This window comes from Lepisosteus platostomus, chromosome 21 (assembly GCF_059453375.1).
Source record: "Lepisosteus platostomus isolate fLepPlt1 chromosome 21, fLepPlt1.hap1, whole genome shotgun sequence".
NCBI classification, from domain to species: Eukaryota; Metazoa; Chordata; class Actinopteri; order Semionotiformes; family Lepisosteidae; genus Lepisosteus; species Lepisosteus platostomus.
The window spans coordinates 16,100,367-16,126,319 of NC_142631.1; the positions used below are offsets into that span (position 1 = coordinate 16,100,367).

Here is a 25,953-nt window from a genome sequence, read left to right on the forward strand (position 1 = left end):
TAGCCTCAGATATTTTCACCTTTACCTTAAATATCCAATTCCAATTGAAATAGGCCACAGTTGATGTAAACTGAAAAAAATAACCCAGGGAGAGAAAGGTTATCCTCCGCCTCAACCCAAGTGTATTTGATGGGAAATTTCATGGGAAGTTTCTCTTGCAGACCGGCAGACTTTCCCCAAGTAGGAAGGGGGACTTTCCTAGGTAATCACCCGTCCACACATCAGTCAATCAGACTTTCAGGGAAATAACCTTCCCTATGAATCTGAGAGGTTTTTGTCCAGCTCATTTTCATGTATCTAAGCACACATTTAGAATACCATACTGTTTGCGTATCTAATTAAGAGAAGACTAAGACTGCTGTTAATCTACGACACCCCACTCCAATTAAAGGTCCCTAGGACTAACCTAGAACTTAATTTATCTCTTTTTTTCGTGAAACGCAGCCCAGTAACACATAAAGTAGTAACAGGTGGGAAAACTGTCTACAGTAAACCTGGAAGACATCCTATAGCACTCTGCGGTCAAGTATAAGGCTCCACAGGACAAATACAGTTTAATCTGGCGAACACATAATCTGAGAAGTATAGGCCTTCCTGGAAGCTCTACACAGCGAGTTCCTTAGGGAACAGATCCTATGAAGTGTGCAGCATGAGAGGGAGAGAAGGGGGCCATACCACCACAGGAGAGATGATGCAACATGACTGTGTTCCTCATCCGTTCACACAGGGTGGAGGACTCATGCAGCTCTCACCAGTGAGCTCATGCAAACTTGCAGGAACATGCCAGGCTGCATGGGTTGGTGTTACTTTGGACAATTTGGTGGACAGGTCAAGCTCATGATCCACAGTCCGGGAAACCCAGACGCCACAAATCAACATTAAAACTACAGGGTTCAATCTGCCTGCTGCTTGAGCGGCAGCACGAATTGGAGCAGGCATCGGACAATTCTATTAATTGTACCGTCTATACATTGCAATTTTTATTCCACTTGCTTACTGTGTGCATTTCTCTTTGCATTACTTCAATTCAGGGTGTTATGAAGGAATCTACAAATATCTATTGATAAAGTATTAAGTATATGTATGCTGCAAAAAACTTTGAGGATCTACTCCTACACACTTGTGGGTAAAGGTGCAAGATATGAATGTTTCATTTCTTCAACCAGTCAACTCTTCTGTGCTTCCTGTTCAATCATTTTCATTGCCTTTAACCTGCACCCACAGCATCCGAATGCTCAAAATCGTTTAAACCCCCTTGTTCCAGCAGTCACTGACTTCTAGTCTGAGCTCATCAGATATCAAAAGCTGAGCAAGGCTGAGCCTAGTTAACAGTGGGAATAAGAGACCTACAGGAAAGCGAAACTACTGTTGTAAGTGGTGTAGGTTGTACCAGTAAGTGGTGCTTTTCCTTCTATGGCAGAATTTCCAAAAACTAAATGATTCAGGGAGTGGCATGGTGGCACAGTGATTTTCATTACTGCCTTGCAAAGCTGGGGCCCTGGGTTCAATTCTGGAACTGGGGCACTATCTGTGTGGAGTTTTTGTGTTCTCCTCATGTTCCTGTAGGCTATCTCTGGGTGATCTGGTTTCCTCCCACAGACCAAAGACATACTGGTAGATTAATTACAGTTGCTTAAAAGAAAAATGACCCTGGTGTGGGTGTGTGTGTGTGACTGGGTTTGTGCCTGTGTGTCTGCCCTACGATGGACTGGCATCCTATCCACAATGCACCCTGCCTTGTGGCCATAGCTGCTCTGTGATCTTTAATTGGAAGAAGGGGTTAGAAAATGGATGAATGGATGAACAATTATCCAGTTTGGTGACTGGGGACCATCTTCTGTAAGTGGTCCTATCCTTCGGGAGATCCTTCATGTTCAACCGACCATGTTAGTCATTAAAGAACCCATGACACTACATGCAAGAGTAGGGATGTTAACTTTGGATAAAATCCTGGCTAAATTCCACTCTAGGCTTGTGAATTATGACTTACCTAAGGTAAAGAACTTTCTCTGTGTGTTCTAAGCTGCTAAATGGGAACACAATGGCTGCCCTGGACCATCATGTACAGTAGGATTCTTTGGGATGAAAGGGATTTAAACATTCCTATAAACAGACTGAATAGAATGCAAATATGGTTTCCTTGCTTGATCCTTAAGTGGGTAGACAGGTGATCTCTAAATGCAAGACATGCACAACAAGCTCATTTCGCGGATACAGTATAATCACATGCTTTGCTCTCATGCCTCAGGTCACCAGCTTAGTTTTAAGGCTGCACCAATAGTCACACACTACATCCAGCAATATAGTTTTATTATCCTGGTCTTTTTCAACCCATCCCAGAAATTCTAGTACTAAGTGGATGGGTTCAACAGGATGGAGAAAGAACACAAGGGTCTTTATGTTCCGTTTGTGATGTGGTCAAATGATCTGTAATGAATGGCTGAATGAGAGGAACAGTTAATCGTTTGTTTGTGAAGCCTTTCTCTTTAATCACATTGCTGCATCAATCCTCCAGCAAGAACCTTTTGTTCACCAAACCTAACTGTAGCTCTACAAGTCCTGCATGTTCTGAACATGGAATAAGGGGAGAAGCACCAAAGTCACTTTAATCTTGTCCTGTAATGAGGTGGAGAGCCCAGGCACCTTGAGGCTTTGAGGGTGGTGTTTATTAAAACAGTCGTGTTAATCAATGTGTTAATGAAGTTTCAATATGCTAATGAAGAAATATGTTTCTTGAGACTGAAACAACGGGTTCGTGACACTATAACTTATCTCCAGACTGAACTCGTAACAGAAGTAGGTAGCGGTTTGTTTGGCACAGCAGCTGTGACAGGTTCCACTCAGAATGAGATTAAATTCAAGTGTTACTCAATCCACTGCCCTCATGTAAAGCCACATATTAATCTGAGGGAGTTTCCCTAAGATCTTCTGTGCTGCAGTTCAGCCTCACTCTGCCTATATGGTCCAATAGAGCAAAATAATCGCATAAATGATGGTGACCAAGTGGTTTCAATAAAACAGCTATCAAGAGGGCAGTAAGATGGTGCAGTGTTGAGCATTGCAGTACTGGGAGCCCTGGTTAAATTCCTGGGGTTCTATCTATTTTCACAAAAATTTGAATTTGTTGAAACACAATGACCAATTTGACCAATTTCCAATTTAAGCTGCAGACTTAAATTTAGGCTGCAAACTACTATAAGCAACAGGTTCCTTCTCTAAGTCCTGTATTACGTTATGTATTAAATCATTCCCCTTCCATAAAACAGTATATAATGACAGTGCAGGGGAATGATAATTACTGTTTAAGATTTGTACAGTAGCCTTAATCACGGAAACATTATCCAACCTGTCATCGATCCAGTTCCTTTTTCATTGGGACTGTTAATATTTCTGGAGAGCACAGCATCAATATTTGAGTCGAAACAATCTTTGCCCCAATGACTATGTTCTCATTTTTTTTGCAGAGGGGATCATCCTTCATCCAAAACCAGTATAATGAATAAAACACTGGTAATGTAAATTACTGGTCTGATGTAAATTAGAGGTTGTGTGTTAGGAGGTCTAGGGACTGTACAGTCTTTAAATAAAAGGCCCACTACGAACTACAAAGAAACTTTCAATCGCAGTTTAAACTTTCCACCAGAGAAATTCACTTTGAAGACTAACCTGACTTCACCGTAGTCCACTCTTTCCGTGACAACAGTTAACCACAAAAACCATGGCTACACCACCAAGCATACAAACAAGAAATGAAACCACCGCTAAGCAGAACATTGCAAGCCTGAGCACTAGCCTCTATGGATTTTCCAAGAAGTGCAAGCTTTGTGGTGAAGACAGGAAACGACCCAAAGTGAAACTTCATTGTAAAGATAAAAAAAGTGAAAAGCTGCCGTCTTGTAATCAGCATTTTACCCTGTCTTCTCTACAGATAAACGTAAAAAAATCTGACAAAAAGAAATAATATTTTTAGATATTCAGACTTTATACAAGTTCAGATTCTACAATGGAATTTAGTACATGATTGCAAGAAGATTTCAGCTTAGAAACAGTCACTTTTTTAAAAAATGCCCTGTGGCCCAATTTAAATTATAATTCACTGCTTTGAATTATTTTTCTATGAACCATGTAATATGGTATGGTTAATAATAATAATAATAATAATAATAATATAGTTTAACTCACTTTTGTGCAATATCTGTCAAGAAGAAACCTTTAAAACATTCGTTTTTCTTTAACAAACCACAATTAAAGCTACCAAAGTAATTGAAAATGCTAGAAGATTCATAATCAGACATATCTTCAGTGACAAATCCAAGTTGATACAGTCTACTCCTCTTAATTTGCTAACCCAGTTCCCAGAATGGTGAGGTTTTCCCTCCAACTGTACCAGCCTGGAAACATAAGGATGAGGTTAGAGTCCATGAAATTGTCATACAAGACACTTTAATAAGGTAAAGCAAAATGACTGATGTTTTATACATTTGATAGGTCGGGGAGCAACATTAATCAGGATAATAAACCCCCTTGCTGATTAAAAAAATTAAACCCGTTGTCCTTGCAGAGGCTGTAAGGAAAAAGCTCTGACCTAAATCCCAGTGCCTACAGTATATGGTACATACATTGAATGACCAGAAACGCCAAGCTCTGCGGTACCTGAAGAAATTAATGACCTTATCCTGGACTGACATCTCATCTGATTTCATCACATGGCCTGTGCAGAAATCAAAATGAAGACCAATGGTCAGGTCAGGGCCCATGAGCAGGGTGGCCTACTAACACTGGGTAAAATTTAAATTTTAAAGCAAGCTCGGGGCATGCTAATGGCGATCTTTATTTGACAATTCTAACGTGACTGATCGAGATAATTGTTTTGCCATTTATGGGGCACTTTGTCTGTTAGCTGTGTGACAAACGTGCTGGGTATTTTGTTCCATTTTCATTGGCAATTCCTGGCTCATCATGCTCTAGTGTGGTACCTCTAAGGGTCTAAAAGGACTAAAACAAAATAAAAAAGGTCTCGACGTAGTAAAATAAGAATGGCTCAATCGCAGAATGACAGGGGTTTGTCTACATGCAAAAACATATATAAACTATTCTATCTTGATTTAAATACGCTCCACCAAGAATTAAAAATATGCAGAAGAGACAAAATAAACAGTAACAATTTTATATTTGTTTGTCTTAAAATTCGTGTTACAAGCTCTACAGCGAGAACTGTCTCTATCTTCTCTTGTGAGTCTTTATTTTCCTTGTGAATGCAGGCTTTAACCTATATCCCATGGTAGGTATTACTGCATCTTAGAAACAAACCAAAAAATTTAATCAGAAGATTAGTAGGCAAAAACTGCTGTTTAAAGTGAAAAACACAGATGCTCTCAGTCTTAAGGAGTGAAGTAACATTTCCTGATGCCTTATCATGCTGATATAATTCATGCAATTTCAAGGAACTCAGTTTCCTGGAAAAAAAAAAAAAACGATTTTAGATTTCTTTTATAGCAAGTACAATGTGTTTGATCACATTTAAGGAGATAAGCACAAACTAGTTTTTTAAATTAAAACATTAATGACTATTTCAGTTAAACAGCTAGATGTGCCAACTGTCATTACAATAGCTGCATTGTACAGATACACTACAGAAAAGTGAACTAAACTACATACAGTAGAGTCGCCTAGAATGACATCAAAACCTACAAAACAACAAACCATGCGACACATTTCTTTACATGTTCTTTGTTACTTCTGCAACGTCTCACATTTTGGGGGAAATGACTGAAATGATTCCTTCTTAACATTTAACACCTTCATTGGCAAAAACTGCATCACTGGCAGTGGTCTGCCGGCATCATGGGCCTCAATTAAAAAAAAGAGCAATTACCTTTTCATAGGCTAAGCCATTCAGTCTCAACAAACACAGCAGCCACAAGATATATAGAGCACGATTCGGCACTCTCAATTTAACTGTAACAAAGACTTTTAAGAACTGCTTCCTTCCTTGCTTCTCCTGCTGGACACAAGACAATTTGCCCAAATAGTCCAGGAAAGATAAGTAGCAAATAGCAAACACTAATCTGATGTTATCATTGAATGAAAAGGACATGGTATTCAATCTAGGGCTTAGTGATGTACAGTATGTCAGGAATTGCAACAACAACAAGCACTCTGTGGTCTCTAACATTGTGAAGAGACAAATAGCTGTATTGAACATTTTATTTTTTTCATTTTAATGAAACTGCTTGTTCCTAGCGATTGCCACAGCAATCCAAAGCCTATTCGGGAAGCAAAGGGTGCAATGCAGGACTAAGAACACAGAAACCATTGCACCCAGCAGGCCACATGGGTCGAATGGCCTGCTGGCTAGGTATTGGATGGACTACACACTGTACAGGACCCCCGTCCATTCTAGGGCTCATGCATGCACACACAAGCACACAGAGACAATTCAGAGACGCCACTCAATTTAGCCAGCATGTCTTTGGAAGACCGGAGGACAGTGGAGGACCCAGCAGAAACCCATGTGAAGACAGAGAGACCATGCAAGCTCTATACAAATGGCGTCCCAGTCTGCCGTCACACCTAAGACATGAAATGTGCGAGGCAGCACTGTCGCGGCACCATAAAGGTGTTTTTTTTTAAATCATAAAAACGGATTCTTTATAGGAAGCACAGCTGCCAAAAACAGCTAGGGAGTCAGTTCCGAATTTCCTTCCTGTCTGACCAGACTTGAATAAGATTGTTCCTACATCAGATAAGCAAAGAAAATATAAAGTTTTCAAGAAACAAATGAAAGCAGCCAAAAACCTGAACCTTATCTCAGTTACGTTGATATTTATGCAGCTCTATTTCAGACAGGGTGGACTACAGAGTTCCAATCCTGCTCCTTGTGGAAGAGACAGTTTGCCTAACAGCATATCATGGGAAAAATGAGAGAAACAGGAATATTTGGAAGAAGCCCACAGGAAGAACGTGCAAACTCCAAACAGAGTGTGCCCAGGGCCAGAATTGAACTCACACTCCTTAATCTGTGAGGCAGAATCTATTTGTCCCCCTACTGTGATACCTGCTTACACCGGAGTTAAACACGATTCTGTTGAGTTAGTTTGAAGAAAAAATAATGATATGCAGGAATATCATACAGGAGTCCTAAAACATCAAATTTAACTGCAGGCATGTCCATCATTTCTGCGTGGTTCTATCTTTGAAACCCTCTAACATCCCCACAATTTCCTGTCATGGAACAATTACAACATCAACACATTTGTAGCTCGAAGACAAGCGTTCGCTCTTACATCGTAATGTGAAAGAAATGAATTGGTTTCTTCTTTTTCGGGAATATATCATGTCTGCTTCGCCTCCTGCATGTAATCCATAAGGAGATTGATTGGCTCTGCCTGAGAAAAAGACATGTGTCTGAAGATGATAATAAGATTTTAAATTTGAAAAAGTTTTAGAAGATGGTGTAAATGAGACACAGGGACACAGAAGCCTGTGCTCAAACATTTGGAGACTTAGTTAAACTGTCAAAGAATATTAATTCACACCTTAACTTCTACAAGAGGAACAAGTAAGAGCAGGGTGTTCTTTGTTGCATAGGGCAAATAAGTTTCAACGAGGCTGGTAACACTTTTAGTTCTATTCTGTAGTCCTAATAATTTACTAAGAATAATTAACTACTCTGTTAAATCATTAAGACAGCCATACTAAAGAATATTCTGAGCTCCGAAAGGGTACAGCACTCATTATGCAAGTAAGCCTGCCATCTGATTTATTTCAATAAATTGTGATTTTCTATATTTGGGAATGAAAAGCGACTCCCCTCTTTTAATGCTGACTTTGTTTAGAATGAGGAAATTGGTTTCCATTATTTTGGGAGCATTCAAAAGGAAAGAGGGAGTTTTAGTGACGGGCAGAATCCATCTATCCAACCATTTACCCAGCAAGCACTGGGTGCAAGGCAGGATACACACAGGATAGGAAGCCAAACCATCACAGGGTAGACAGACACAAACACCAACACACTCATGTTCACACCATGGGGCCAGGTTCCCCAGAAACCAATTAACCTACCAGTATGTTTTTAGACTTTGGGGAGAAACTGGAGCACATAGCGAACCCACAAGCACACAGGAAGAACATACAAACTCCACGCAGACAGCACCCCAGGTCTGGAGTTGAACCCAGGACCCCAGCACTGCGATGCAGCAAGGATGGCCACTGGGACAAATCCCTTTATTTAACAGCCTATTATGGTATTTAGTGTTCACAGTACAGGGGCAGACTTCTAGGTTTTCTATATCTATAGAAAACAGGGCTCTAGAACTCAAAGAATTGTACATATCTGTTCATAGGTGAAACCACTGCATGTTGTGCAACACTGTGTAGTGTATACTTAATAATGATTGTTAATTAATGTTTGTTTGTCAGTCAGTTTGGGCCTGGTTATTACTCTGTTATCAAGTTATGCCAAGGAATAAAAGGACATGTGTGTCATACAGTATATACTGTACTTGCTCACACAGCAAAAGTTACACACAGCAAGCTGGTGTCCAGATCTCTACTAAATCTTTAAAGTTGATTTAATAACCTCCTTATTTTGGAATTTTAACCCCCCTGGGTTTGTAACAGTATTAAAACAAAATGATAGTGTTACTGCAACAAACATGGTTAATAACTGAAAATGAAATTTGTGCACATTTATTGCACTGCTGCTTTTCTGCTCCAGGGATCTAGATGGATGTCCTCATGTTTTTTCCTTATATTCACCTTTTTTTTTTTTACCAAACAATATACTGTAGAAGAGATCCTATACGGTATAATATTACATCGAGCATCCTACAGAATACTGATTTAGGTATCGTGCACAGAATTCTGTGCAACATTCCTGCTTGTCCTGTAGGATTGATCTTTGAGATCTTACTGGCAGAAGTGTGGAGTTTTGGCCCTGGGTTCCACATGAATTAAAAATAAAAACATCCATGAATCCTGCGATGCCCTCCATCATTTGCAATTATTTCTTTTAAACATTTTGAAGTTCAGTTTGCTGATCAACAAAGACCACTAAAGTAATATGACAAACTCACCCTGCAGTAGCAAGAGCTCTGCCCACCACTGGTAGATATTGCGTGCTTTAGCACAAGACTAACTCAGACTCCTGACTCAGCAGCTACTCTTTGATGTATCAACAGCTCTGTGGGATGTACAGTACAACTTAAACAACAAGAAATGCCTAAAATCTGACACATTCCTAAGTACTGTACAGTTCCAATGGCTGTGTTGTTTGTCCAATCCGTCCAGCGCTGGTATAACATTCATGTGCTTTGAAGTGGGCAGCTGACTGTTGAATTGCTTGCTGAGCGATTTGAAAAAGTGTGTGCAGGCCAACTTGCTGCATTTTGAAAAACTTAAAGCAAAGTGGATGAATGAATGATAGATACCTTGAAGATACCTCAATAAAATATGCATACACTTTGTGCAGAAATGTTTCTTCAAAAGCTGCAACCACCTTCACCCCCTGAGTTAATATTAAGTTGCTGAATCATGAAAAGGATCAATAAAATAAGGAAGCAGGAAAGTAGATGACTATCTTTGTGGTGAGATTGTTAACCTGATTAACAACTGCACATGCTGGGGAAAATAAAGAGAATTTAGGAAATTAAAATTAGTATGTACGCTTAACTTACCTAAAATGTCGTATATTTTTCTGACCTATTACTGGTAGTGAAGTAGAGAAGAGAAAATACTGTACTGTAGGTTAAGTAGTGCACACAGATTTTAAGGCTTCATAGATACTGTATCTGACTCACATGTTGTGACAGAAGGTCTACAATAACTGCTTTCCAAATGTCAAAATCTTAACAGGAGTTAAGATTTAAGAGTAGAAAGGTCACCTTAAAACAAAAACAGCTTTATACTCAAAACTAAAGAATATGGGGTTTCAGAACAAAAGAACGCTTTATGATTAGAAGGTCACTTGTTCCATCAGAGCTCAGTGTGTCCAACACGCTTACTGTGTTTGATTCTATGTACTGTATACACCTTATTCCATGTATAAGACTGATGGGTAAGACAATAAACTAACAATAAAGGACAACAACAAAATCAAGCAAATTACTCTGGAAGGCTGAAACATTTTAAGATTCAACAACACCTGAAGAACCACTCATCATAAATCTCATTTTAACTGCCCGCCATTTTTATTATAATATACTGTACAGGCTGATTAGAAAGCAGTACAGACTCAGTAGTCAGCAAAGAATTTCTCTCTCATTTTTCTTCCAAAGTAAGAAGACAGCCTCTTAGCTGTGATCATTCTCCAGCTTCAACTCCATTCCACTGCAGTGCTTTGATTACAGCACCACTGACATTACTATATTGATTGTGCTAATTATACTATCAATTAATTAAAGAGCCAGTTGGAGCACAAATCTGCAATGCAATTAAAAAGCCCTGCTCTAGATTAAGGTCAACTATACATCTTTCTTTTCTTGAACATACGAAGTAATGACTTCATAAGGTCCAATTGCTTTTTTTGTTTTTGCATTTCTTCACTGATACATTAAAGATGTTTTCATATCCTACTATTAATGTGATAATTAATTACCTCTACTATATGGTTGTTTCAAACTGTTAATTTAAACTGATAATTATCCTTTAGCTGCATTAAAGTTATCTGAGTCACAGCATGCTTCATCACTTACTAGTGCTCATTTATTGACTTCTGTCGAATGATCATGAATCAACTTTCAACTCTGTGTACTTTTGCTTACTCACTTTACATTACAGCGAATTCATGCAGTGTAAAACATGAGGGCTGTAAAACAGTTTTTATGGAGGTCATCCAAATTAATTGCTCACAAATGACAGAGATTGCATCTTGAACATTTCCAGTAGGGTGGCTACTTGGCTATTGTCCAGATCATATTACTCAAGTTTATTAAAGCAAATTAAAGTCATCAGATTTGAAACCCAATTGGATAGAAAATTAAAGACCCATTTTTCTTATCTTATTGTAGATCAAATCTTATGACTCACTTGTTAAAACTATGTTATGCACTAGTAAAGCCTCATTTAGTATACTGTGTACAAATCTGTACACCACATTAATAAAATATATTGCTTCTCTGGAATAAGTCCAGAGCAGAGAAACTAGATGCTTTCCAGGATGTAAGTAAATGACCTACACTGACGGGATAAAAGAACTCAACTTTTTCACTCATGAACAAAGACAAGTAGAAGGGATCTGATACAATCATTCCAAACCCTCAGATAGTGGACGTCTTCAAAATAAACAGTTAGACACAGTAGAGAAGACGGTAGAGTGGAAACTATGCGGAAGTGAATTCGCAGCAACACTGAAAGCAGTAACAGTTCTCCACACAAAGGGATGTGGGAGAAGGAAACAAGCTACCCAGTCAAGCTGTTGAAGAGGATACCCTGGCTTCCTTCAAGAAACGCCTCGATGAGATCCTTGGTTCAAAATGGCACTATCTACCTAATGAGCCAAATGACCCCCAAAAAAGCCCAATTCAGGGGGAACTTGAGCCTATCCCTGCAAGCAACAGGCACAAAGCAGGGTACAACCCAGACAGGACACCAGTCCATCACAGGGCACACTCAGACACACACAGGCTCACACCAGGGCCAATTTTCCAGACGTCAATTATCCTACCAGCATGTCTTTGGACTGTGGGAGGAAGCCAGACCACCTGGCGGAAACCCACACGAACATGAGAAGAACATGCAAACTCCACACAGACAGCACCCCAGGTCTGGAATTGAACCCAGGACCCCAGTACTGCAAGACACCCATGCTAAACACTGTACCACTGTGATGCCAGATTTATATGAACATGATAAATATGTTTTAAATGAGTAGCCAGTTGGACACCTACTTGCAGTTTTTAAACTTGTTTTCTCTAAAAGACTTGTTTTCTCCTTTAAATTCAATCTATTTAAAATGACAGAAGAAGATGACCAGTTTCTTAAGCACCTTTTTCTCTCTATGTGGTGAATGATATTTTCAAGAAATGTCAACAATGCACACAGCTTTATATACACAGTATAGTACAATGTACACAGACAATACTTTTGGTCATCAATTTTAATAACTAATCTTAAAATGCATTTGGATTTATTAATTTTTGCTTTAATTTATGTATACCCAATGCGTGCTGTAAACTCAATATACTCTGAAAAATTCTCAAATGTTGTACAAGGACGAATTACTGTATTATTGTGTTCATCATTATGATACTATTGTAATATTTTAAAAAATAATCATTTTATATTTGCATCTATATCACACGTTCAATGTCTCACATTTCCTGATAATGAGTTTATAGAAACCACAGGCAAATTCACAAATTCACTGAGATACAATTTAAAACAACCATTTATTAGCTGAGCTTCAAAGTCTCCTAACAGTCTTTGCAAGTTAACAAAAATGAGATATCTGGGTAACATTTTCAAGGATAATTTACGCCTAGCATATCTGCAATACAAGTTTGTCTGACTGAAAAAAAAATTCCTGCTATTGTTTAAACAAGATTGGATTACTGGAACTATTTTCACTCTCTTTGGAAGCCAAAAGTATTGTCTTTTGTTCAGAATCCTTCTGCCAGCTGCACCAAATCAGGAAAAGGAAAGGTCAAACAAGGGATGGTTTCCCTATTTGAAGTTAAGAGTGTAGCATTTTAGTTTTGTATTCGTTAATACTTCACAAATGTAACAAAATATTAAAGTTCTTGCGGGCGGCACAGTAACACAGTGGTTCGCATTGCTGCCTCACAGTACTGACGCCCTGGGTTCAACTCCAGACCTGGGGTGCTGTCTGTGTGGAGTTTGCATGTTCTCCCTGTGCTCACTTCGGTTTCCACAGAACGCTCTGGTTTCTTCCAGCAGCCGAAAAACATACTGGTAGGTTACAGTTCGTGACTTCTGGGAATAATGGTCTGAGGCGTTAGTCTGTGCATGTCTGTGTCTGCCCTGCGATGGATTGGCGTCCCATCCAGGGTGTACCCTCCCTGGCACCTGAATCGGAAGAAGCTTCTAACCGATGGATTTAAACCATTTGGCAAATGCTTGTGTTTCATGGCTCTCTAACTTGCTGATTTACAAAGCGAAAGAATCAAATAGGTAAAGGCTGAAAAGCTGCCATATTCACTCACAAATTATAAACATTTTAAATAAAATCTAAAATCTGATTATGCTGCTTACTATTCCCTTTTCTAAAAAAAAAGGGAGGGGCAACCTGATAAATCACAGATCTATTATGAAAGAAGGGCTTTGAAAAATAAACCAACGCCTGCCACCGGATTGCACAATAAGCTACAGGCTCATAAAAGCAGATATATCATTATGGTACACCACGATTTCTCGAAAGGGTCATTTATGGATTTGTTTAAATACAGTCCTCCTACACAGCTTTCCCGCCACTGTAAATATCTTCTCTGATTTGCACCATTAAACAGAGATGTTGCAGTGTCGAACTCCAATGGACATGGCGATAAAAATCACTATCTTTCCAGTAAGGACTTCCTAGGACTAACAGAGCAAAAATGAGGATTAGAACTTTCGCATTTTCCCCATCCTAATGAATGTTAAAAAAAATCTCTTACAGCTTCCCAAGTTCATTACAGTGATTCATTCATTTATAGGGAAGTAGCACAATGAATCATACTGACCACTTGTTTATAATACTGCCTAAAACTTAGAACATCTAACCTTTCACAATGGGTGTGTTTGGAAAAACAATGAAACGAACAGTGATTTAGTAAGAACATCAAGATGAGGATCAGTTCTTTTAACTATGTTAATAAAAATAAGATATAATTTGGATACTGTACTTATATGCTACTTTGGGTCTTGGAATCACTAAAGAAAAACTTCATAAACAAAGGATTGCAACAACTAGCATTTTCTCTACATTAGGGTATTGACTCTTTCACTAGAACTTTACACATTTCTCAATTCAATTCAATTTATTTTTATATAGCGCCTTTCACAACAAGGTTGCCCCAAGGTGCTTAACAATACAGTTGACGATACATTTTGTCAGTACAGAACAGAAGACCAGAAGACAACAGAGGAGATTTCTCTTTTACTATAGAATATTCTCTCAGAATGCTGGAAGGGTTTCAAGTTACAGTACCTGAAATGTTAGCAATGTTCATAAAAATATCATTCATAACAGAGTAATATTACCCTTTCAATATTTCACCTACTTAACATGATCTTCTGTGAAGGAACTGCAACACCTAATCTCAAGAACCTTGAGCAATTTTAGTCTCACAGATAAAGCAACAATAAACATTTTCACATCTTTTTTAATCTTTCCCTGCAGGAAAATTTACTGTATAAAAGAACAGCATATCACATTTTTAATACTACACTAGGACATGCTAAATAGTATGTAGTGAAAACTAAGCTATTCAAAAATTGAGAAATCTGCAATTCTAAGGGTCACCTTACATTACTAGCAGCAGAAAGTCAACATTTCCAGAAACTAAACATAGTAGTAGTAATAAATACAGGAGCAAGTTATTACTAGTCTGTATCCTGAAAGATAATACAGCGAAAACTGTTTACTATTTTTAGTGTCCAGTTCTGTTTTCCAGTCACAGTGCTCAAATTTTAAACAACTCACAGCTGACATTTGTCTTAACAGGAATGGATGTCGCTGGGTGTTAAGATTGCAGTAAGTACAGTAGTTTAATAACGGAATTGTATACATTGTCCTTAACATGTCTAACTCTATTTTGGTATTTCAGACAATCCTATTTCATGATGAAAGAAGCATTTGTATTGTTTACTTTTCTCTTGTCTCTTGATGATAGATTTATTATTAATGAGCCCAAATGTGATTTAAAAATACAAAAAAAAACCCTGCTCATTCAGGAAGTGCTTTTGTAATGCAATGCATTTTAGGTATCAGGCAGTGAATGCTGTGCAAATACAAATAACACATTTCCATTCCATCATGTCTTACTCAAGTGTATAGTATATAATATCTTTATTCACAGAATGCACATTGACATTAAAGACAGTCCTGTAGATCTACCCTGTCAATTCTCTGCACCCCTCTCCAAAATACAAACTCCCAGGTACAAGAACTATTTTCTTTTTTCATGTTTGAACTTTGCAGTAAACTGTCAAAAAGTATCTCTGACAATGCTGTTACACAACACTCTTACTTTAGTGATTTTTAAGAGCAGCGTTCAGTTCTTGTAAAGTGGTGGTATATTTCAAAATTGAAATTCTGTCATGTTCTATAATTTGAGTAAATACAATATGATTTAACTGGTGCAAAGCAGATCACAGTGATTATACTAACTAGGGAAACACACAGATGTCAAAGGGATGTCATACTCATACAGTTCGGTCCACTTCATCAGTATTAAATTCTTTGACATGCTTGAAGCCTCTAAAACTTAACTAAATCTGTGTTACCTTATTTTGCCTAGACCCACTTTACCAGATGATGCATAGCAACTTCAAATTAGTAGGAACATTCATAAAATGAGAGAACTTTTTATTAGATACTTGCAAATAGTTTTAATAGCAATAACATCATAAAGGGGGTTTAATTGTTCCTTATTTTAACAATCGTGTGTTGAAAATAACTAAATTTAAGAAAATCACACAGCCTTATAAATGTGCACAACCCCTTAAGGACACATTCAAATAGAAAATGCATTGCATTCAACATAAAATGGACATTGAAGATCACATCCACGGTCTGCTGAAAAATATTTTTGAAGGACAGTTGCAGAAGATACATTTTTGTGCACTCAACTAGTTCAGTCTTCTAAAGGACCTTAATCAGTCCTGAAAAATTGGAAAGGTTTTTAGGTTCTTCATATGTCTTAATGAACAAATACAGCATTTCATTGATTTGTATAGTCTTTTAACAGTATTGATCCAACAGACCATAACCCTGATATTTTTCGAAAACTTCAGCTTCCTGGAAGCAACACGTGCATTCTCGAAACCACAGATTAGAGCTCCACAAAGAATCTCAGACCAGATTACCCTTTTTTTTTAAGAGACTGAACTCAATCAAATCTCCAATTTGCCCACCACCACTGGCAAATTGCTGTTGGCTTTCAATTAACTAAATGGTTATACAGTATATACTGTGCCCATTGGAAAGCTGCTATTAAGTACTGGCTGGTGGTTGAAGATTTGATTTGAGCACAGGAAAGAAATTAAGATGTACTTCCTTGGGCAAAAGGCTTCTGTTAAGCATGGGAATCTCTAATCCGGTCCAGTTCCCACCTGTGTTTACACAGTATGTCACTAATTGGTAACCTATTAAGAGGCATTTATGGTATATCGCTTTTTGGTGAGCAATAATTGTTTAAAGGAGCTGAGGACAGAATACATGGAGATTTGGGTGCTAAATTTATTATCAGCATCAAACCTAAAGCAGACAATTTATAAAAACTAAAAAACTGAATGTACATATTGTACACAGAAAAAAAACTATTTAACTGAACAAAAGGTTATGTTTTGGGAAACAAAATGTTCTACAGGTCCAATACACTGTGGGTAAGAACTTTGCCTGACAGGAAGGTCCTAATGTTTATTCTTCTGGTGTGTCAATGGCCTCTTTAAGTTTCCTTCCAGCATAATAAATTTTATTACAAGGCAAGGAAACCAATTGTGTACTCAGTGTCAAATGTTTGATATGATCTGCAAATACTTCTTCCTGCCCTTCAGTTATTTAATGAAAAGTGAGGCAAGAACCACATTAAGAAATACGCAATTAGCCCCAGAATCTTTGCATTTGTTGAAACGATCTTGTTCATCACATTACAGCTGGACATTTCCGAACAGGGAATTATGACCGGTGATTACAACTGTAAGATCTAATTCGAACTTGGGAACCCTCTCCTCCTTTCAGTGGCAAGATACTTCAAAAGGGCAGGAATTCAGATCCATTTCATCAAAATATTTAACAAGTCACAATGTTCTCAGGCTGAATAAACAGCAGAGGACCCTGTGATTCTAACTGAGCTCAATAAGTGTTTGTTCAGCATCAGCAGTTAGGATGGAACTGCACTTGTTTGACAATGGTGACCTAATTTTATTGGAATAGAGTATCTCAAAGAAGCACAAGGAGACTATTCCATGGCTATCACTGGCTATGTATGTGTGAGTATACTGTATATACAGTATAACATTTATCTAGTTAGGTATCCCAAATGCTCTAGAATAGTAACAGAGGGCACTGGACAAAAGGAGATACCAGTGAGATCTTACACTGAGGTCTTAACTACTTGTGGTCATTAAAGATTCTACTTTAATGAGGTGATTCTACTTACCTCATGACCAAGCTAAATTGGCTGCTAGCAAACTTAATTTTCTCCCCCAAGATGAAATGATCAAACAATTTCTCAGTTTAACCGACCTGCTGTGTAGTAAGAGCTGGCACAGAAGAGCTGCTGTGCATCAGCCAGGTGAGTTTTATGTATCACCATGGGATCCACTCTTCCAAAAAGACCACTTTTATTCCTTACTGAATGAAAATCTATACAAATGCAAGGAGTTCTTAATATTATTTCTGTTGGGTATTGTTGATAGGGTTTCCTAGACATGCAGTGATCTCAGCAAATTGAGGACAGACAGGCAACCCCTCCTATCAATTAAATTCAAAGGAATTTATTGGCATGACTGATCCATTTCATTGCCAGAATACAACAGCAGACAGGTAATTAATAAATGGACTATAAAAAAGATTATTCATTACAGAACAATCACAAGGACATTGAGAAAAAAAAACCTCTCTTTCTGCAACAGGCCAAAACAAGAAAATCAAACAGCAAGCAATCAGAAAATGTTCACGTAACCAACAAATACTGGCAAAGTATTTTCATATTAAACACATATTCTTTTAGAAGTTAATCATCGTTTTTTGTTCTCCTGCAAGCTACTGTAGAGTTCCAGCACAGCCCTTTATTTCATTTTAGTAACCACCTGAACAACAGGCACAAAGATCAGCCAGTTACTTAAAATAATGAATTACCTCATATTACTTCATGTGTTCCTGAAACAAGAATCTTGTTATGGAAAAACAATAAAGATCTTCATTTTAAGCAAGGTCTTTTACAAAGGGATACATTATATTGAAATTTATTTTAAAACATCATATTCAAATTGCTGTTCAGTCAATGAATGCACTGGGAATAACAGCACCCAAGAATTAAGTAAGGGTATTGCAAATGCTTATTGAGTGATTTAGTTGCATTAAATTCAGTTTAACCCACTGGGCATGGGGCTGACCTCCTGGGCAGAGAGAGGAGAGACCAAGGGGCTGGTGCAGAGGTAGGGAGAGAGTGGAGAAAAGGATACACAAGTTGAAAGCACAATCTCTCCTTTCTGTATACCACAGACTGATACTTTAAAGAAAGTCTAAATGTACGAAACATTTAAACAGGATAGAAATGCCTGAAAGCTCTGGTAGTGTCTTTTCCTTTTAAAGTCCTAAGAATTTCTGTTTGTATTCAAATACAGAAGAAGAATGTAGCTTATTTGCAGAGTTGTAATTTAAATGTACAGCATGTCTTAAACTGTTATTTTTCCCATTGGCAGTAGGGAAGCCTGGTGTCTATAACTGCTCCACAGGTGGTAGCCAGAGAAGAAAGTTTTAGGCATACCTGGTCTTTATCACTCCTGAGCTAATACCCAGGTTTTAGTGGTAAGGCAAAGTGATTAGCAAATAACAATTTAGAACTAAGGCAGACAAAATGGAGATTGTGGTATATTTTTCACTGTAACCTTTGCTTGCCTTTTTAACGACTATGTGTGTTCATATTTGGGGGGAAATCATTCATTATTTAGAATAATGTTTCTGTAATTCTAAACACCAGTAATATACATTCAGTTTCTACTTTGATTGCATTTTAATTACATATTTTCATCTAGTATACAGTAGGTGACTCAAATTGAAAGTGAGTGTGCATCACAAATAAACACTTTCTTTTCATTTGTGCTTAGGCCTCATGTGCACAGGACAGATTCCTTGAAGATGTCTGATGCTGAACGCTGTGATCTGCCAAAGCAGAAAACGATAAGCGTCACTTTCACTCGACCACCCAAATTCGCAAAGGTAAAAAAAGATCTCAAGAAAAAAGTGCAGAAAAATACGATTAACTGCATTAAGTGCATTAGTTACTTTTGCATCTCGACCATTGCAAAGTCCACCAGTAAAGGATAGAGTACATTCTGGCCCCTGTCATGCACTGTGTCAGCAACCCCACTCTGTACACATAAATGTATCTACAATGGCTGTGTTTTTTAACTACTGCAGTACTGCTAAAAAAAGCTGCAAGACTTGGTGGATAATATCTTTTAATAGCTTCATAAAGCATTTCCTCAACGTGCACAAGAGCAGCCATATGGACACTCTAAGGGCCTCCAAATTAAAAAAAAACTGCAGCCGTATGGAACCTACAGTAAATGGTGCGCTAGCTTTATGACAGATGGGCCGAATGCAGGAAAGCGGTTTTTCCTTGTTATGAGTAAGATTTTCTTCAAATGATTTAGAATGTTACAGGCTTCCAGAGCTGAAATGTTCATATAAAAGAACAGTTGCAGCCTATAAGGGAGAACTTGTTGCAACCACATGGCACCAAGAATATGATTATACTGTGAAGGTGTCAGAGAGCAATGAGCCATATTTAAGCCACATTTTAAATAGAGGTTTTGTATTTTTAATAGATTTTTTTTTTTGCTCAACCATGACATACCAAAGAAGTGATATAATCACAGCTAAGCTTTCAGACAGCAGTAAATTATACTTCTGAAAGAACTAGAACACCAGTACAATTGTAAAAGCAATAGAAAAGAAGTGAAAACAGAAAGAACAAGTGAAATACTGAAAAGTAAATACAACTGGATTCATTAAGCTGAAACGCAGATGCTTCACAAACGCAGTGGCTCTTACTGTGTGATGGTAGATTCCTTCAGTCATGTTCAAACGGACAGCTCAAACAAAAAAGCTTCTTCAAGACAACGACTTCAACATAAGCATTCAGCACTCCCTATAGTTACAACCTAAATTTAATTTTTATTATCAGACCTCGGTATGTTGTGAAGAACAAATTTTGTACTGTCCTCAAAAAGCCCTTAAAAAAGCTTTGATGGCTGTAAGAAACAAATGCATCTAACATTTCTGTCTTCATTTCATTTCTGAAATGAAATTTGCTCCTTAATACAAGACTATGATGAGACTGGGGTCTTCAAGCAAAAGAAGAAAACACAACACTGCAACAATAAAAATTAAATTACTGAAGTTAACCCTAAGGTCAGCCACATGTAGCTGGAGTCATTCCAAAACAGCTGACACGTGACTAAATTTAGAAGGCAATCACTAAGGTATGTCCAAACATACCTATCCTTTCAACTACACACTACTCTGACCTTAACAGTGTTCATTGTTCTACAACGTCTGGGAAAGATAAACGAATGAGCTTAAACGTAGCCCCACACCTCACGTTTCTAGTAAAACGTAAAATGCCTCGGGTGGAAAAACATTTTTATTATCCGACATCAAGAAGCACTTCTAATGCTATTTTCCTTGTGTTAGGTTAATAATTTTTTCACAAAGTACAGCTATAGTAAACAAAAAAATAAGTTAAACTCTGTAACACTGTAACTCTGATTTAAATGTAATTCTATGTGCACTAACAGTATACTGTTTCCTACTGTATTCAAACTCAGTACATATGCAGTTACCATACAGTAAGTGGATGGGGGAGTTCATAATTTTGCTGTTAAGCAACATGAATTGTCTATGGACAGGCATTAAGACAGCCATTAGAAAGTGTTCCCGATGTGAAATCTGAACAACAAGATACTGTAAATCCTCTTCCTCAGTATGTTCAGCCCTCTTTAAAGGCTTGACTATAAAATGTGTTTTCACTTCCCTTTTTCATCAGATTATGACGGTGTCTCACATCTTGAAAAACACAAGAAACCATAAACAAATGCAAGTTAAGCAAAAACAGTTCGGTTTCTTGTTTTTACAGTCTTCAGCTGGTGAGTTTTTAGGTACTACTTAAACAAAAAACTTCATCCAGATAACATAGCAACGTAAATAGGTTTAAAGGAGAGGAGCCCATCTAGAGTCTTGTGAGGGGTGGGTGAAGCTACTTTTAGGGGAATATTCCCTATGGAAGACAAAGGTAAAGTTGGAGAATGTTATGTTTTCTCAGTTCCTATGTTGTTTAAATTGTTATTTGCCACAAAAATTGGAAATCCTCTGAAATTAATCTCATCCTCCCTTAAAGTATTCTTTAGAAATTGCCAAGCATATGAAGACTTGCAATGTGGCACACTCACTCAATAGAAAACACACAAAGACTTGTAGCACTACCTGTGATTTACCCCCAAGTGTATCAGTGTGCCTAACGGACATCAGCTATCACTGCTAGCAAGAGGCCACACGGCTAGCAATCAGGTGTGCGAGCTGATACAACTGGTATGACTTGTCGCGCAATATCCTCAGCGAAAGAGGTTGTTCTGCAACATGAACAAAAGACACACTGTTTCACGATGCTTTCTCAGACCTGTCGCAGAAGTTAAAAAAACAAATCCCAGAAGAGCCAAGGAGACTAACAGCACAGCCCCTTCCCACTTGGACTTCAGTGTTTACACAGACATCAATGTCAGTCTCTTTGCTTAACACAGGAGGTGGCACTCAAGGATTCAAAGGGTCTTCATGTCGACCCCAAGAATGACTGCAATCTCAGACATTACACCAAGAGCAGAGGACAGAAACTGAATTAGGGTCAAGTTTATTTAGGACTATGAAATACAAGTCTGCTGATTTAGCAAGACTATGGGGCCATAGCTTTGGCCTTCAGCAATCCCAGATCCTGCACATAGCGCTAACCTCTGCCTTATCAGGCATGGATTCACCTACAGATGAGCGAGTGAAGTCAGATGGATGGAGGACCAGATGAGCCCTAAATTCAGTATCAGACTTTTGACGGTACCTCAAGATTCTCATTATGGACAATGCTTTATGATACAAATCTACTATGGTCCTACTGTCTCTAACCTTTTTTCTTGGACGGACACCCATTAAGAAGTCCCAAATAGAATTAAAAGTTTTCTTTTTCCTTGCCCACAGTTTCAGTTAAGAAATACAGCGAGGCGTCCAATCTTTCACTTGCACATTCTCTTGATCCTGATGTCCTTGTTCTGAACAACCAGTTGTCAGGGAAAAGCAACAACACAATTCTTTGACTAGAATGACAGTTCCATTCATTTAGATATTTCACAAATGATCACACTGTTGTAAACATTGTATTACTAATAAACAATAATCCCAATTATTTTGGATAACAACATTATAAATACTAAGGTATTATTATTATTATTATTATTATTATTATTATTATTATTATTATTACTATTATTACTGTTAATATTATTAACTTCGGGCTTGATTATAACAAAGGGAAACAGGAATTGAATTAAATGAAAAACAACAGCACATACAGGTAGCATCAGTCTTGTTTATTTCTATAATGGTTCAGTTACTGTAGCCCCCCTACACATACAATGAAAAAACTGAAATGATAATCAGATACCATTGTTTTTATCTTTAAAAATAAGGCCCAGGAATAATCCTTGATGTTCTGTGAATTTGACCAAATCAGCTTTTCCTAAATTGTGCAATTAAACCACCTACAGTACTAATATTTAAATGTTAAAAGTCACATTAAAAATGTAATGAAAACCATCAACCATCAACCTTTTTTCCTCAAACAGGTTTAAATAAAAGCTGGAGCATTATTAGTAGGTGAGTTTTTAACATTCCGAATGTGATCCAAGTCTGGTAATATTTTTTAACATCAGGCTACATCAGGCTACATGCTGAATTGTGTAAAATGTTCTGGGTTTCAAACAGGATTCTCATCTTGTAAAGAAGTGATTTTTTAAATTTAATTAGATGGTGTCCAAAACTGGAAAGTCTTTTTATTATACACAAATAAAGCTACACCTAAAATGTAAGGCTTGAAATTTAACTCTATTACTACAATTCAATGAGTCAGATGACCACGCGCCGAAAATCAACTACTGCCAAACACTTCCTGATGCAATCTATCTTTATTACGACAGTGCCCTCAAGTTAATACTGCTCTACAGACTTAATTGATAATCAACATCAATTTCACACTTAATGAACATGTAACAGTAAATGAGTAATTACTCAGCCAAACCATCTATTAAAATGCACAGTGTGCTCTCATAATTGATGTGCATTAGCAATTCATACAACTTTAATTAACTAACAATAACAATTCTATGGCATTTCATACAAATCCATTTAACTTGCTCCTGGCATTGATCGTACATTGCTCATAATGAGATCATCTTTTGCTCTTTTTGAGTCCTTTATTTATTAATACAATAATAAACTATTTAATAAAATAAACTATTATAAAGCAAACCCCATTAATTGAAAAAAAGGGACCATTTCAGTTTACGTTACTGAGAATTTCTTTATCGAAACCTGCTTAACCTGATAAACATTCTTCCTGAAACTACCCCATATTCAAATTGTCTTGTATTTATTAAGTTATCAGATAGCTGACCACTCTGAAATAGCCTTAAGCTTTCTGTAACTTTAGCAGAACACTTGAAAATACACTACATTTTTTCCTTGCATGAATCGAACTGTGCTTCATACCGCAAGATGAACAGTAATGATGTTTTAATTACCTCTATTATCTGAAAGGTATTTTTCCCAGTAAAGATTGCAGAATTATTAAGCCTGTTCCAGAAGCACAAGGCGTAAGGTACTGTACTACACCCAGGACAGGAAGACTGTGGGCAAAAAAGTCTACAGGAACAATTTAGAGACACCAGTTAACTTTGCCCGTCTTTGGAAGGCGGAACCTAATTTTCCTAGTGAAAACACTGCAGAAAACAGGGTGAATATGCAAACTCTACACAGAAGTAGCTCCAGGGCAGAATTGAACCCAGTACGCCAGAGCTGTTAAGTAGTCCTAACTGCCTTTTCAATTATTGTGCCAGTTAATCAACAGCTTTCAGGATTTTTTTTCTAAATGCTTAGCTCTACTGCTCTTACGGTAATAAAACAAGCCCATTACATTTTAAATGGGAATCCTGTCAGAAAGGTTTTTAGCAGGATGAAGATATTTGTTGCATGCAATGGGATTGTCAGAAACTACCAGTTTCCCTACAGTGAATATAATATAGTTACTGTAGAACAAGTATAACACAAATTACCTTTGTTTCTGTTCCTGTTATTTTAACACTACTGAGATGTACATATTGTAACTCTAAATGCACGTTTCCATTGGATACAGTCCGTTTAATGTGTTGTTACATTTCAACTGTACTATAGTTAAGTGTGTTTACCACACAGCATAACAAAAAAAAAACTGACTAGCTGTGGGCATTCCAAGCGACCACAGACCACACCACAGAAAATTTAACGCCAGGAATGTAAAGTTTTTGGCACCATCTATTGCGTTCAAGCCTCCTGTTGTCCAGTTAATTTTTTTCAATCTGAGTTTAGTATTTTACGCGCATTAACCGTGCTAATCTTCCTCGCACTGTGCAACTACACATTTCTGGAACCTACAACTTTCAGAAATATATATATATATTCAATAATTGACAACGGATTCTCAATGCTTGTGAATTCTCTCCCGAAACTAAAAACAGTGCATATCAGGTATATAACTAAAGTAGGTATAGTGATCTGTTCAATTCTGCAAGCTGTTTTGCAAACAACTACTTCCCAAACTCCAAAACTACAACCTTATGTTTTTGTTGGAAGTAATATAATCCATAGTTAATATACAGTACATGATCCATTTCTGACAGGGAGACAGAGCTACAGTATGTCCTGTGCCCACAGCTTCAACAAAATTGCTGGTCAGCTGACTGCTCAGATTGTTTCCTTTAAAGAAGGAAATAACAAACACAAAGAAGTAAGCTTGTATCTTCACAAAAGCAAACCGAACACGTAGGGCTAAAATCTGCTATTTGACGCTGGTCGTGGAGCTGTGCACGCAGCAGCTAGTGTCTGTTTCAGTCGCTCAACATTTTGCCTTTGGTCGCCAGTTCGAGTAATGTAAAGTTTTAAATATGGTAGTTTAACAGATGTTTAAACAATCTTCGATATTTAAGAGGAATGGAAAACAGGAATCTTACCTGTGTTTGAGCAGAAGTCTCGAGTTATACTGTCTTGTTAATGAAGGACAGTAACTTATAGAAGTCGAGCATGCTGGTAATATTATTCCTTGTCGTGCAACTTCTGTTTTAACTGTACAAAAGTCCACACTCTCTCACTCCCTCTCTCTCTCTGACAGAGCGTGTTTCAATTTACATGCCACGCAGGCCTGCCCGAAGGAGTGCTATACTTTTTCTTTTCCTTCGGTGGGAGGGGAATTACATTTTTGAAAAACAAGGAAAGCTTGCCTCCTATCCCTTGCAACTTGCCAGGCGATTGAATAACTATATAACTTTCCGTGTTTGTAAACATTTAGGTGCGAAACCTTGAGAGCTAAAAGCTGCCCGTTAACACATAGCGATATTATCTAAACGCGAATGCTGGAACTGTACTTCGTTTCTTTTATACTGTATAAATATACAGTATTGTCGTTGTATAATTAACCTTTTGACCACAAAAGAAAATATTGTATGCATATTTGAACTCTTAAGCAATGTCCGGTGATTAGTATTTTAAAACACATTTTAAAGTCGAACGCTCTAAGCTATCGAGTTACTTCTGTTCGTACACAACCTGAGTAGACTAAAATATTAGCATTACGACTCTGCGTTACACATTTGAAATCTGGTCCTTAATGCCAACGCGGCTGTGCAAGTTCTTAGACTCCATGAGGCATTATAATATCTGCTCTGAGCAGTATATAAATATATGACTACAATTTAACTGAAAGCCTAGGCATG

At 37.6% G+C, this 25,953-nt stretch overlaps 1 protein-coding gene across 2 annotated transcripts in view; it reads right to left on the minus strand.

The window, feature by feature from the left end:
• The window catches only part of nek6 (NIMA-related kinase 6), a 120,307-nt gene extending 94,924 nt beyond the window's left edge, over positions 1-25,383 (minus strand). Inside the window, exon 1 of one of the 2 annotated variants that reach the window (XM_088614572.1) lies at positions 25,195-25,383. The gene's annotated coding sequence lies outside the window, so the exon portion shown is untranslated. Of the gene's footprint in view, positions 1-23,730; positions 23,753-25,194 lie in introns of those variants that run through there. The other variant, XM_088614574.1, reaches the window with a different exon arrangement.
• Positions 25,384-25,953: the final 570 nt, after the last annotated feature.